Source organism: Prionailurus viverrinus, chromosome A2 (genome assembly GCF_022837055.1).
Source record: "Prionailurus viverrinus isolate Anna chromosome A2, UM_Priviv_1.0, whole genome shotgun sequence".
Classification (NCBI taxonomy): domain Eukaryota; kingdom Metazoa; phylum Chordata; class Mammalia; order Carnivora; family Felidae; genus Prionailurus; species Prionailurus viverrinus.
This window is the reverse complement of record NC_062562.1, coordinates 145488241-145501916: the sequence shown is the minus strand read 5'-3', so window position 1 is coordinate 145501916 and position 13676 is coordinate 145488241.

Below are 13676 nucleotides of genomic sequence, written 5' to 3'. Positions count from 1 at the left end.
AGGCTACTCTTGGCATGCCATGCCAGTACCTACCCTCTCCCAGGCCCTTCCTGAAAGAGCCCCTTGGGCTGGGGCCAGCCTTCCACTGTGGCATTTTCCAGTTCTGTGGCACCTTCAGGGATGAGAAGGAAAGACCTGGAGGGCAGGACCGTTGGGTAGGTTCAGAGCTAGTTCAGTGACTGCTCCAGGGGCTGTTGCAAAGTGACTGGGTCATTCAGCGTCCCTGGAGGCCTTGCACCCTGGCGTCTGTGGCCTCAGTGAGCACCTCTGAGTCCGAGGTGACACAGCTCGGTGGGAGAAGGATGCACGGATACCAGGGGACGGTAAAAACCGAGAAGGGATGGACCACAACGAGGCCATGTTTCATAGCTTGTCTCGCACATTGCTTTACAAAAACCGTACAACAATCAGCTTGACCGGCAACGGAGATGGATAAGATCCAAGGGTTTTTGGAGAAATACAGAGCCGCTCAGCATCAAGGGTGTGAGTGGTTCAAGGGGAGCATTTTCCTTTTGAGCTAGACCTAAGGGGTCCATTAGAGCTGACCAATACAATGGGTTACCTTGTAATAATGGCCTTTGCATTACTGGAGGTATGTTAGCCTTAATTTGGCTCTTCTAGAGGACGTTCAAGCACAATGGTCCTTCAATTCGGTGTGTGTCAGAATCCCCCGGGGAACGAAAACTAAAACGAGCCCAGGCTCACTGAAGCAGGATGCTTTCTGGGCCTCTGGGCCCCGGTGATTCTGACAAGACCCAAGTTAGCGAATCACTGTTGAGGAAATCTGGGAATCCAATCACGCGATTTCTGAGACTTGCCAAAGAAGAGTTTCAGATGACATAGCACAGCGTCTACCTCATGCCCGCGCTGCAGGGATGATGCGAGAAGTGCATGGAAGGTTGCGGCGCCCAGTAAATCCGGCTTCCCGCGTCCTACTTGCCCTCACGCTCCCCAAAGGAATGGAGGCTGGAGACGAACGCGCGCCGGCCTGGCCCCGGACAACACGCTCACTCTGGGTTGTATAATTCGGCCACGGTAGGGGAGGCCCCGGCTGGGACAAAAGGACCGTCGCTCTGGGTAGGAAGGCCACATCAGATGGGCATTCAGAGGCAGTCCAGAGCCACGTTTGGGACAGCTGCAGGTCATAGACCCCAGGGTCAGCAGAACGTGTCCGCTTGGTCCCGCCTGGTGCGGGTGGCCCAGGCACCCCCTCACCCTCACCCAGGCACACTCGCCTATCCATGTAGTCCAGGCTGGCTGCCACCAGGCTATGGAAGATGTGGTCACTCAGGCACCAGGCCACGCTGCTCCGGCGCCCCAGGTCCTGGCTCGCGGGTCGCAGCATCTGCACGGGGGTTTAGCCACGCAGGGAGAGGGCGTGCACCACCGGCAGGCAGCCGGCCAGCGTCCCAGTCCCCCCCAACAACGCCAGCTCCCAGGCAGCCTGTCCTGCTACCCACAGGAGGTGGCTCGGCACACTCTCTGTGGCCAGCACATCAAAGCCACGGGCCAGGGAGAGCTGCAGGTACTTGGTCTAGCCAGGGCAGGAGCGGACGCAGTTGGCAGAAGCCCGGGGGACCCTGGGAGGCACGGCTTGCGCTACAAGGGAATGGAGTCAGAGGGTTGGTGGGTAGCAGCGCAGCCATGGGTGGCCCACCCTGGAGGACAGATGGAGAGGTGGCCAGTGGCCCTCGACTCTGGCCCCACCTTCCCCTCCTCCCCTCCCCCCCCCCCCATCTGCAGGCTGAGAGCAAGGGCGCTCAGATGGCTTGACCTGGCAGCTCGGGAGGGGCCAGGCTAGCCCTCTGAGGGTTCTTTGAGCTTCTGTGGTTCTAGTGCCAATCAGGAAGTGGGTAGGCAGCCAACCTGGAGAGGGGTCAGCACCCCAGCTGTGCACGACCCAGCTACCCTCAATTCCCCCTCCGTCCCATCTCCTCACATCAGGAGTGGAGTCTAGAGGGGAAGAGGGATGAGCCATGGGGGGAGAGGCAGCTCCTCCCTCCACCCTCACACTAAAGCTTTTTGTTCCGTCCGGACTCCTCCTAGCTTGTAAGAGCCAGACTCTGACCCCAACCTCTCCGGATCTGTGTCCCCTCCCACTTTTCACATACACCCCTCCCTTATTGGGGCTAGGGGGCCAGTTCTTTCCACCTCATGCCCTTCCCCCAGCGACCCTCCACCTCCAGCTGAGCAGGGTGTCTGGTCAGAGGCAGGGCCAGGGTCAAAGCATGCAACCCTGGGCAACACCTACCAGGTCCCAGCTCCAAAACCCTGCTTCCTGTACCTGTTGTCCTCAGGACAGGGCCCCTCACCTGCAGGGTGTCTGGCTCCCAAGTGAGCTGTACCCCGCATCCCAGCTAGTGTCGGGGAGGAGGAATGGTATGGCTAGTGTCGGGGAGGAGGAATGGCACACGTAGAGATCAGCCTTTCCCTCTCTGGGTGCCTTAGTTTCTCTACTCGTGATGGAAGATCCCCCCCACCCCAGCCAACAGCCTCCTGTGTTTTGACCCCACACATCAGGTCAAATGTGCATCAGGGGCTGCCTGCATCCAACTCAGCAGACTTGGTCTCTCAGAGCAGGTTTCTGCTTCTCTTCTGCCCCCTGGCCTTGGTCTGAAGCCACAGGGGTCTCCTCTGACAAGCTGGCAAGGTGGGTGGGAAGGTTCTCCAGAAAAGGGAAATCAGGACGAAGGTCACCAGGGGTAGAGCGGCTGGGAAAGAAGAGGGAGCCAGAAGCTGTTGTTGTGTGGGGACCTTGCCATGACCCTGCACGTCACTTTCCCACCCCCAACTTTAACCTCTCCCTCCCTACTGCTCTTTCCCTGTGGAAAGGCTAGTGGGGAACGAAATATGTTCCAGGCTCCAGGAAATCAATTAAGGGGAGGAACTTCATTTGGATCCGACACTACGGGGAATCAGCCCTCGGGCCTTCTCTGTGGGGAAGGATGCTGCTTCCACCCCTCCCATGGTCCACGGTGCTTCTAACTCCTTTCTGTGCCTCTGGTCTCTGGGAATATCCAGGGACGCAAAGGAGGGACGGGCTTTTCATGGTGGAGATCCTGGGGGGGAGGAGAGCAGGGGCAGAGCGCCTTCCCTGCTTGCGGAAGAAGGGAATCCCTCGGTCGAGTGCTTTAAGAGCAGTGTGGCACTGAATCCAGCAGGTGGCGCCAGTAGCCATCGACCTGGGGAACCCCAGGGACCCTGGAGTGGGGCAGTTTCCTAGGCAACAGGCAGCCTTTCCCAAAGCCCTGCCCTTGGCAACCATTCCCTGGTTGCCCATGTCCACGGTAAAATTTGGCTTCTGAAGGACAGGAGGAACACAGGAGTAAAATAATCACTCCGAAAGGAGAGAAGCCGGCTGGGAGTCTAAAACACCTCCTTTCCACGGCGGTTTATTACCAAGCACCAGTCACTGTGGTAGGTGCATCTTATTCTCAGCAATCCCATAAGGCAGGAGCAGCACATCGTCCTTTATTGTGGACGGAGAAAATGAGGCTCAGAGAGACAGTGACTTCCCAAGTCACCAAATGATAAGAGGTGAGCTCAGTTAGGAAGCTGGGCCTGCCTGGACATCCTGCCATCCATTCCACCCTCCCTCCTGGTGGGTGTGGTGTCCCAGCCCCTAAGGGAAGCTGGTGTGAGGGGCTTGGGGGTGAGGCCTGCTGGAGGACCAGGAGCACTAGGCGTGGATGAAGAGAGCCAAAGATGAATCTGCCCCTTGCAGTGCGACCCCCCTTTGCCTGGCCTGGGTGGGGCACCCCCTCCGCTCACCGCTGACCTTGCAGTGAGGCTCCCCTCTGTTGGAGGACCACAGAGTTGGAGGGGAGGGGGGTTAGGAATTCTGGAGCTTATGTGAACTTTCTAGAGAAACCAAGGACAGGAGTGCTCTCCAAGGATGCGGCTGGGGCCCCGGACAGTTCAGGAAAGGATTCCGTTTCAGCAGTTGTGTAGAGAAGGCCGGCTTGAACTGGGTCAAGGGACAGATTTGGAGGATTCAAATCCAGTCCAAAGATCTAATCTACTCTCACTCCCTCACCATCTCACTTACCGGCTTGCTCCACGTCTCCATGAGATATTAAGTAGGATCTCACGCGGAACATAACCGCAAAGTTTACTTCTGCCAACCAGGAGAGCAACCCAGTCCGAGTCTACGTCCCAAAGCCGGAGAAGACCAGTGTCCCAGCTCGAAGACAGTCAGGCAGGCAGAGAGCAAATTCTCTCTTACTCAGCCTTTTTGTTCTATTCAGACCTTCAATGGATTGGATGAGGCCCACTCACATTGGGGAGGAAAATGTGCTTTACTCAGTCTACGGATTCAAAAGTTAATCTCACCCAGAAACACCCTCACAACAGACACACCCAGAATAGTGTGTGACCAACTCTCTGGGCACCCTGTGGCCCAGTGAGGTTGGCCCGTAAAGTTAACCATCACACTTCCCCACCATCGTCCCAGACCTGGTCCCCCTTAAAGCTACCCCGTGTCAGGGGCGCCTGGGTGGCGCAGTCGGTTAAGCGTCCGACTTCAGCCAGGTCACGATCTCGCGGTCCGGGAGTTCGAGCCCCGCGTCGGGCTCTGAGCTGATGGCTCAGAGCCTGGAGCCTGTTTCCGATTCTGTGTCTCCCTCTCTCTCTGCCCCTCCCCTGTTCATGCTCTGTCTCTGTCCCAAAAATAAATAAACGTTGAAAAAAAATTAAAAAAAAAAAAAAAGCTACCCCGTGTCAAAAAATATCAGTTCCGTCCTTCTCGTTGCTCTGATAAAACGAAAACAAAAAATCCCGGACCCACCCTTGCCTCCCCTTTCTCTCACATTTTGTGTTAAATCCATCAGCAAATCCCGTCGGTGAGACTCCATCAATATGTCATCAGTCTGGTTGCTTCTTCCAGTCTCTCCCCCAGCAACGGTTGGTCTGGGCCACGATCATCTCTCGCATCGGTTACTGCAGGGAGCTCGGGCTTCTTACCCCTCCGCCCCCGGGTTGCTTCCCAACTAGAACCTTCTCACAGCACAACCAGGGTGGTTCTTTTAAAATGTTAGCCGGAGCAGGGGCGCCTGGCGGGCTCGGTTGAGGGTCCCCCTCTTGGTTTCGTCTCAGGTCACGATCTGACGGTTTCGGGGGGTTGGGCCCCACGTCAGGCTCCAGGCTGCTGGTGCAGAGCCTGCTTGGGATTCTCTCTTTCCCTCTCTCTCTCTCTGCCTCTCCCCTGCTCTCACTTTCTCCAAATATAAACAAATGAATAACAAAACTCTTTTTAAAAAATAACTAAAGCGTAAGCCGAAGCATATCATTTTCTGCTCCAAACCCTCCAGCGGCTTCCCTGGAGTAAAAGTAAAATCCAGTCTTTACCGTGGCCTACAAGGCCCTTCCCCACCTAGCCCCGCTACGTCAGACCTGGTTGTCTATCTGTTTCCCTTCGCCAGCTCTGTCCTAACCACACTGGCCTCCTTGCTGTCCTCCAGTGCTCCCACCAGGCCTGTTCCCTCTGCTTCCCCTAGATGCCCACGCGGCTCACTCCTCCACTGCCCCCAGGTCTCCGCTCCAGCAGCACCTGGTTAGACAGACCTTCCCTGGCCCCTGCACAAAACTGCAAAGCACTCCCCTACCTCAATCCCTGGCACTTCCTTTCCCTGCTTCCTTATTTTCCATAACACATCGCGCGCTCTCCGCTTATGGGCAGATAGTCTGTTTTCCCTTGTATGTCTTCCTCATCAAAAACGGTGTTGCTCATCAATACTTGTTTGAATAGAATGAATGAAACTGTAAAACATTCCTCACCTAACATACGTCACTGAGGCCAGCAAGCAGAGGAGGCAAAGATAGGGTTTACTCTATGCTGGGGACTGTGTTTTCATGCACGGGGTCATTTAATACAAAAATAATTAATGTATTATTTTCATCCTCATTTCTGGAGGAGAAAGGAGGCTCAGAGAGGCCAAGTGATTTGCCCGAGGTCGCCCAGCTAGTCCGCCACTGAGCCAGTTGTGACCCAACCATCTGCTGCCTAGCCCCAAATTCCCTACCCCTCCCTCTCTCCCGGGGGGAGCCCAGGAGACCCCAGAGATGAAGGAGGAAAAAGAAGAGAGGAAGGGAACGCTCATGCCCCTCAGGCAGAGCAGGACCGAGCTGGTGGGGCCCTGGGTGACAGGGCACCTCGCCAGCCCCTGCTGGCCTCCTCCCTCCACTCGTGTGGCCTCTGCAGCCCCAGGGCTGATTGGGCTCCCTCCCCTGGCACCAGCCTTCTCTGCCACACCCCCACCCTTGCCTGGGGCCTGGCTACACAGGGATCCCTTTCTGGCCCAGTGAGGCATGTAACCCCAGGCTGACAGGCGTCCGGATGCCAGGGCAGCTGTGGCTGGCCAAGGGTGAGATCACAGGCTGAGCACTCCATGCCCGGCCCTCCCCTCCCATCACAGGCTCACTCCTCGCCCTGCCCAGCTACAGAAACTCCCCTCCGAACTCCCTTTGTCCCGTAACTTCTCCCCAGCGGGCCCTGGCCTCTTCTGGCAAGGCTTAGCGTATTAGTTTACTGTTGCTGCTGTAACAAATTACCACAAACTTAGCTCAAAACAACACAGATTTATCATCTTATATTTGTGGAGGTTGGAAATCGAAAATAGATCCTCCAGGCAGTGCTCCTTCTAGGGGCTTGAGAGGACAACCCTTTATCTTGTCTTGTCCGGCTTCTAGAGGCTGCCTGAATTCTTTGGCTCGTGGCAACTTCCTCCAGCTTCAAAGCAGCAGCTCATTGTCCGTCTGACCTTTGCTTCCATTTTCACATCTGCGCTGACTCTGACCCTCCTGTTTCCCTCTTATAAGGATTCTTATGATTCCATTGGGCCCACTAGGATAATCCAGGATAATCCCCCACCTCCAACCCTTAACATAGTCACACCTGCAAAGTCCCTTTTGCCACGTAAGGTGACATATTCACAGATCCTAGAGATTAGGATGTGGACATCTTTGGAGGGCCATTATTCAGCTTTCCACACCTAGCCAGGATGCTCACTTCCTCCCCAGCTGAGGGAGTATTTACAGCACGTTTATGATGAGCCTCTTTCTGCCCCATGCTAAACACCATCAATATTATCTCTCACCATCCCTGTGAGGTGGGCGTAGGTCCCCACTCTATAGATGAAGGGCCTGACTAACTCCAGAGCCTGTGGGTTTGCTGTGATCCCAAGGCTGTCTCCTCAGCCTGGAAACGAGTGCCTCCTCCAGGAAGCCCTCTGCTTGGGCTCCAAGTCCCTGGGGTTTGCATCCTGATCTGGCCTGCAAGCTCCCTGAGGCAGGGGTTGTGTCTCTGCCCTTGGGGCCCTGGCGTGGGGCACCGAGGAATAAGTACCTGGGCAATGCTGAGACAGAAGGAAAGATCGGATTTGTGGACTGGGGTTCAGGGATGGGCTCCGGAGGACCTATGACCCCCCTGCTGTGTGTGCCAAGATTGTGTGTCTGTTCATTTTTCTGGGCAGAGGGAGCAGAATTTCCACTAGATTCTCAGAAGGGGCTCAATTTCTAAGGATCAAGAAATCCTGCTCTAGGGTCTGCCCCCAGCCCCCTTTCCTGGGCTTCCTTCTCTGAACCAGCCTATTACCAGAGTTCACTCAGCACCAGGGGCCATGGCGGCAGGGGGGTTGGGGGGGGGGAGGCTGTGAGGACGTGCCGGGAAGAGGGGCTGGTCAATGGAGCACCCTGAATAGCATGGCTCTAGAGGAGCCACCTTTATCCCCTTCTCCCCTGCATCCTTTCAATGATTCAATGCTTCTGAGTTCTTAGAATATATCATTGTCTGCCCTCCCTCCCATGTCACCCCCCACCCTGCCTCCTACACACACAATGCCTGTGAGGACGCTTCCTTACTCTTAGCAGTCTGGTCCTTTTGGGGAGGAGCACAGCCTTCCTCAGGGGGACCAGGATGAATGAAGCAGGCTCTCCTCACCTCTGGGTCCCCTTATCACCTTCCAGGCCTCCCAGTGGCCCCGTCCTCCAAGCTCTTCCTGTCATCGCCCTTTGCACACATGACCTCACCCTCCTATCAGCAGTGGCCCAGTCCTGAGAGAAGCCATGGAACATTCTTCACAGCTCTGCCCAAGACAGGACTGGAACACGGGTCTTCTGGTTCCCGAGTGAGACTGATTCAGACACATCGTTAGGGTGTCAGAATTGAGGATAGAATTCGAGGAATGGCTGCTTTCACCTTGTAAAACCAGAAGTGTGTTTTAAGCAATCTGCTCCAATAGCCGGAAGCAATAGTGTTTCCGGTTTGTCCCCTTCACCTGTGCCCTTCTTCCTGGAAAGGTTTTACCAAGGAGTTCCCGCAGGCAGCTGATCAGGGGCTATGCCCGTGGTGGGGGCAGGGCGCAGAGGGCAGACACAGGTAGAACACAAGCCTCTGTACCTACAGCCTGCACCCTGGTAGTGAACTCCCCACTCCCTGCCCAGGAGAGAGGATAGGAGGGGCGGGTGAGGGAGCAAAAGGACCGGAAGGTGTCCAGAAGGCTTCCTCTCTTCTCTCCCAGCAGCCCAGACACAGAGAACGTCCCCTCCCTCATTCCCTGCCCAGCCCAGGCCCTCTGGGAGGCGAGGTGGATTTTTGAGTGTCCCCAGCATCAACTTTGCCATTTGGTCATCCTGCCATTTACACAACCAAGGCATCGCGTCTCAGGAAGCAGGGAGGAGGGCTGAGATGAGGAACAGAGATTGCTTTAAGGTTCCTTCCCAGCCCTCGGTGGCAGGGGTGAGGGAAGCCCGCCGAGGAGAGCTAGCGCATGGGGCCTGTGCTGGGGCTGCTGGCTTCTCTTCTGCTGGAAGGGGGTGCCCCCCTCCCGCGGCACCCTCACCAGGCCTCACGTGGGTGCTGTGGATGTCAACGTAGCGGCTCTGGTGTGGCCTCCAGCACCCTCCACCCCCACCCCACAGGCCCCTTGGCTGTTCCTCTCTGTCCTCCGAGCCCGTGAAGGATGGGGACACAACCAGGGAAGGGAGAGGGTCACGGGCAGCAGGGGCTCAGGGTGGCCGCTCCCCCTGCTGCGGGGAAACAGCTGAGTCCCCCTGGCAGTTGTGGGAAGGCTTCAGGCTGTCCAACACCAGAGCCCGGCTGAGTCTGCCCCCCCCCCCCCCACATGTGTGGGAGGAGGGGCTTGCCGCTGAGCCCCCAGCTCGGCCATGGACCTGTCCGCTCAGCACCACCCCCCATCCTGCGCCTGGGTGGTCCAGAGTAGGGGACCTCTGCTCTAAGCAGGGCGTGTGCTTTTTCACAGGGATGTGAGAATCAGGACACTTTTCCCTGGGGCCTACTCTGCCCTATAAAACTTAAACAGATCAAGCTTACAGATGGTATCACAGCTCCTCCCAGCCACAGCCTCTTTACCTCTACCTGCTGGCTAGTGCGGCCCTTGTGGCCCATCCCCTGGTAGGAATCCTCCTCCCCCAGACACCTTCATCTCCCCCTTGTCCCCGCTGCCCCTGTTTCCCCATCACCCCGCGATCTCTTCGGTCCCCTGCCCCCAAACTTCTCCGCCTCCATCCACCCCCCCCCCCAGCCCCCCGCCCAGCGGCTTTATTTGTCACTCCTGGAACCCTAACACCATAGTAACACGGCAGCAAACGCTTCTACGGTACATCTGTGTTCAAAGCACTTCATAGATACTAACTCACTTAGTGGTCTCAGTGACTCTGTGAGGGAAGGGCTACTATTATTTCCATTTTACAAATGAGGAATCTGATACACTGGAGCACAGTAAGGTTGAGTTAAGTCTCAGGGCTGCAGAAACAAGGAGATAGAGACCCACCAAGCAGACTCCTGGGAGCAGCTGTCCCTGTCAAAAGATTAAAGCACCGGTCCTCTCTTTCTTTCTTTCTTTTTTTTTTTTTTTAAATTACAACATAATGTGTGCAGCAGACCTCCCTGACCCCTGCCCTCTCCACCCTAATCCCCAAGAGCTAAAGACACAAAGAGATGAGATGCAGGAACTCACTGGAGGGACCCTCTGCCAGCCTGCCTCAGCTCTCCTAGCCTAGGAGCCGGTGGCAGGAGGAAAGAAGGATGGGGACCTGAGCAGGGCAGGACTCCTTGGTCCCCATCTCTGTTCCTCAGGCCTCCTTCCCTTCACCGCTGTTCCTTCCATTCACTTCTACATTCTTCGCGTCTCCTGGAGAGAGCCGGCAGTCAGTCACCTGCAGGCACTGGCCTTCTGGACGCCCGGGAAGAAGCTCTGACCTCCTAGGGGAGGGCTGCCCCACGCAGCTTTCGTTTATGCCTTCACCACATTTGTGCGTATTCCTAAAAAAATGCCGAGAAGCAAGAATGATCTAGCTGGTAAACGACAGGATGGTTTTGTACTAGGTGGAGACTTCCAGGAAGAGGGATGCCGAGCAGAGCCTCTGGTTCTTGGTGTGGCTTTGGCTTCTCTGAGAGTTGACCAGAACCTTTTCTGGAAATGTCAGTGGGCAAGGTCACCCTAAGTTCTAGCATTGCTGTTGAGAAATCCAAAGCCTTTCTGGTATCTAATCCTTTGTATGTTACTTTGTTTTGGAAGTTTCTAGATGCTTCTCTTTAATTTGCCTTGGTGGGAGTTTATTTCCATCTAAAGTGTTGGGTCTTAGTGGACACACCTTTAATGACCTGGCAACTCACGTCCTTCTGTTCTGAAAAATTTCCTCAAATTAGTTCATTGAGGAATATCTTCTCTTCCATTTTCCTGGGTTGTTTTTTCTTTTTTTTTTTTTTTTTATTTTTTTAAACGTTTATTTATTTTTGAGGCAGAGAGAGACAGAGCATGAACAGGGGAGGGGCAGAGAGAGAGGGAGACACAGAATCTGAAACAGGCTCCAGGCTCTGAGCTGTCAGCACAGAGCCTGACGCGGGGCTCAAACTCACGGACCGCGAGATCATGACCTGAGCCGAAGTCAGACGCTTAACCGACCGAGCCACCCAGGCGCCCCTTGTTTTTTCCTTTTTTTAAAAAAAAGTTTATTTCTTTTTGATAGAGACAGAGACAGTGCAAGTGGGGGGAGGGGCAGAGAGAGGGAGAGAGAATCCCAAGCAGGCTTCACAGAGCAGAGCCCTCCGCAGGGCTTGAACTCAAGAACTGCGAGATCATGACCCCAGCCAAAATCAAGAGTCAGATGTTTAAATGACTGAGCCACCCAGGCACCACCCCCTCACCTTTTTTTTTTTCCTTATTGGAGCTTCTGTTATTTTGATGTTGAACTCCTGCAATTGTCCTGTAATGTTTTACTCTTTTGTTTTATTTTCTTAGTATGCTTGCTTGGTTTCTAGGGAGATTTAGTCAACTTATGTTCCTACCTTTCTACTGACGTTTTGTTTCTGCTGTCATGATTTTATTTTTCGAGACACAATTGTTGCTCTTGCTATATTCTGGATGTTCCTTTGTATAGCATATTGTTCTTGTTTCATAGATGTACTACCTTGTCTTATCTCTCTAGGGATATTAAAAATGGGCTTTTTGGGGGCGCCTGGGTGGCGCAGTCGGTTAAGCGTCCGACTTCAGCCAGGTCACGATCTCGCGGTCCGTGAGTTCGAGCCCCGCGTCGGGCTCTGGGCTGATGGCTCAGAGCCTGGAGCCTGTTTCCGATTCTGTGTCTCCCTCTCTCTCTGCCCCTCGCCCGTTCATGCTCTGTCTCTCTCTGTCCCAAAAATAAATAAAACATTGAAAAAAAAATTTAAAAATGGGCTTTTTGGACCCTTTCTTCTCTCTGTATAACCTGTTTCCTGCAAGTTACTTCTCTTATTGTTTGTTTTGTCTCTCTCTTTGCATTAGAAAATTTCCTGCATGTCTGGGAATGTTTGGCCATGATTAAGGTTGTGGAGGGCTAGAGGGCTAGTCAAAAACTCTGAGCCAACTCACAGGCTGGATTTGCCACTGTAGGGTGACACAGCTGGGTTGCTTTGGGGGAAACCTCTATGTTAGTATCTTTAGGTCTTCCCTCTAGGGCTGGTGAAATACCCCAGAGTAGAATCTTCCAGTTTCCTGCCTAAACAGCAAAGGTCCTACTCCGAGCACTTTGGGAAGGCTAGGTTCTGTGCCATATGACATGGTCACTTAATCCCCTTGTTTTTAGTATTTTCAGGATGGTATCTCTGTTCACAAATGCATTTGAAGCTTCTCCAATCCAGATACGCTCTTTTTTTTTTTAATGTTTATTTTTGGGAGAGAGAGAGAGCGCGGCAGAGGGGCAGAGTGAGAGGGAGACAGAGGATCTGAAGCAGGCTCTGTGCTGACAGCAGAGAGCCCAATGCGGGGCTCGAACTCATGAACTGGGAGATCGTGACATGAACTGAAGGTGGACCCTTAACTGACTGAGCCACCTAGGCGCCCCCAATTACCCTCTCTATCTTACCATCCTCAGAGGAAAATCTTCCAGACCATGGCTGGGATGGGGAGGGACTTGTAGTCCCCTGGCTTGGAGTTAGGGAAAAAATCTAGGGATTTAACTGCTTTTCATCATGGCCTTTATTTTAGCAACCTCTTCCACAGTTCCAGAGGGACCTTGGTTGGGAGTTTGTGTGCCTTCTGAGAACCTTGCAATGTAAATCAAGTTGGCTCCATTTTCCCCACTGCCAGTTGAGATGTCTTTTTCCTCAGGGCTGATAAGTCAGTAACCGCATGGCTGTCTGCCATCCTGCTTCAAAAATTCTGTGGCTGTTGTCTGTTTTCCTGTTCTCTCCATCCTTCAGGGTTTATCTCTTGATTTAAAAATTTCTTTATTGAAATTTTAGTGGGGTTTGGGGAGGGAGTGAAATTAGATATATGCATTTAATCACCATCTTAACCCAAAACCCTAACTTCCCTTTTCAATATATTTTTTTAAATATAATTCCTGGGAATAACCCTACTTGGTCATGGAAGATTGCTGTTTTAATGTTCTGGGGTGTGTTTATTTCTGTCTTTCCATTTAGAAGTCTTTAAGTGAACACGATTAGCAGGAAATGAGCCCTTCTATGAGGAGGATTCAAGGGAAGTGTCTCTAGCAGGATAACTTTTATTAAGTATATGAGAGAAAACTAGAGGCTGGATCCCAGTATGCAGCCTTCAGGCAGCCCCTAAAGGGCCTGGGGGGAGGATCCCTACTAAAACAGGGATCCTATAGCGATCCCAGAGGATGCATCCAGGGAATGCCCTTCGCAATGTTATGTTTAGCGACCCAGAAGAAATACCAGCCTTCATCGTAGGCATCCCCTGGAAAAGGGATCCGTGGGTTGCCTGATTTTATCTTACACCAATTGAAGGGATTCTGTGATGAGAAGGTGAGCCCTAGATGCCTTTCTGAAACACAACCCATGGTCCAAAGGACTCCAGAATTATTCATTTGTTTGTTATTTACTCATCTAATATTCATTGAGCACCTAACCCGGGCATCTCTCTATGTGAGCTCTTTATGACTACGCGAGCTCTCTATGTGAGATCTCTGCGACTGAGACAGAACCTGCCCTAGGTAACTCTTTCAGCAGCCCCTCCCCAACCTTACAGTGCAGCAGGGGAGGGGGAGATGGAAAAGGGGTCAGGGTCACATCCAAGGCCATAGCACAGTGACAATAATGTTTCTCTCTCTGGCTTGTGATAAGGAATAAGTGAGGATATTCTTAAAGCATCCAGCACAAATGCTTGGAACACAACGGGATGTCTGGATTTTGAAGGACAGCTTTATGGGTTGCA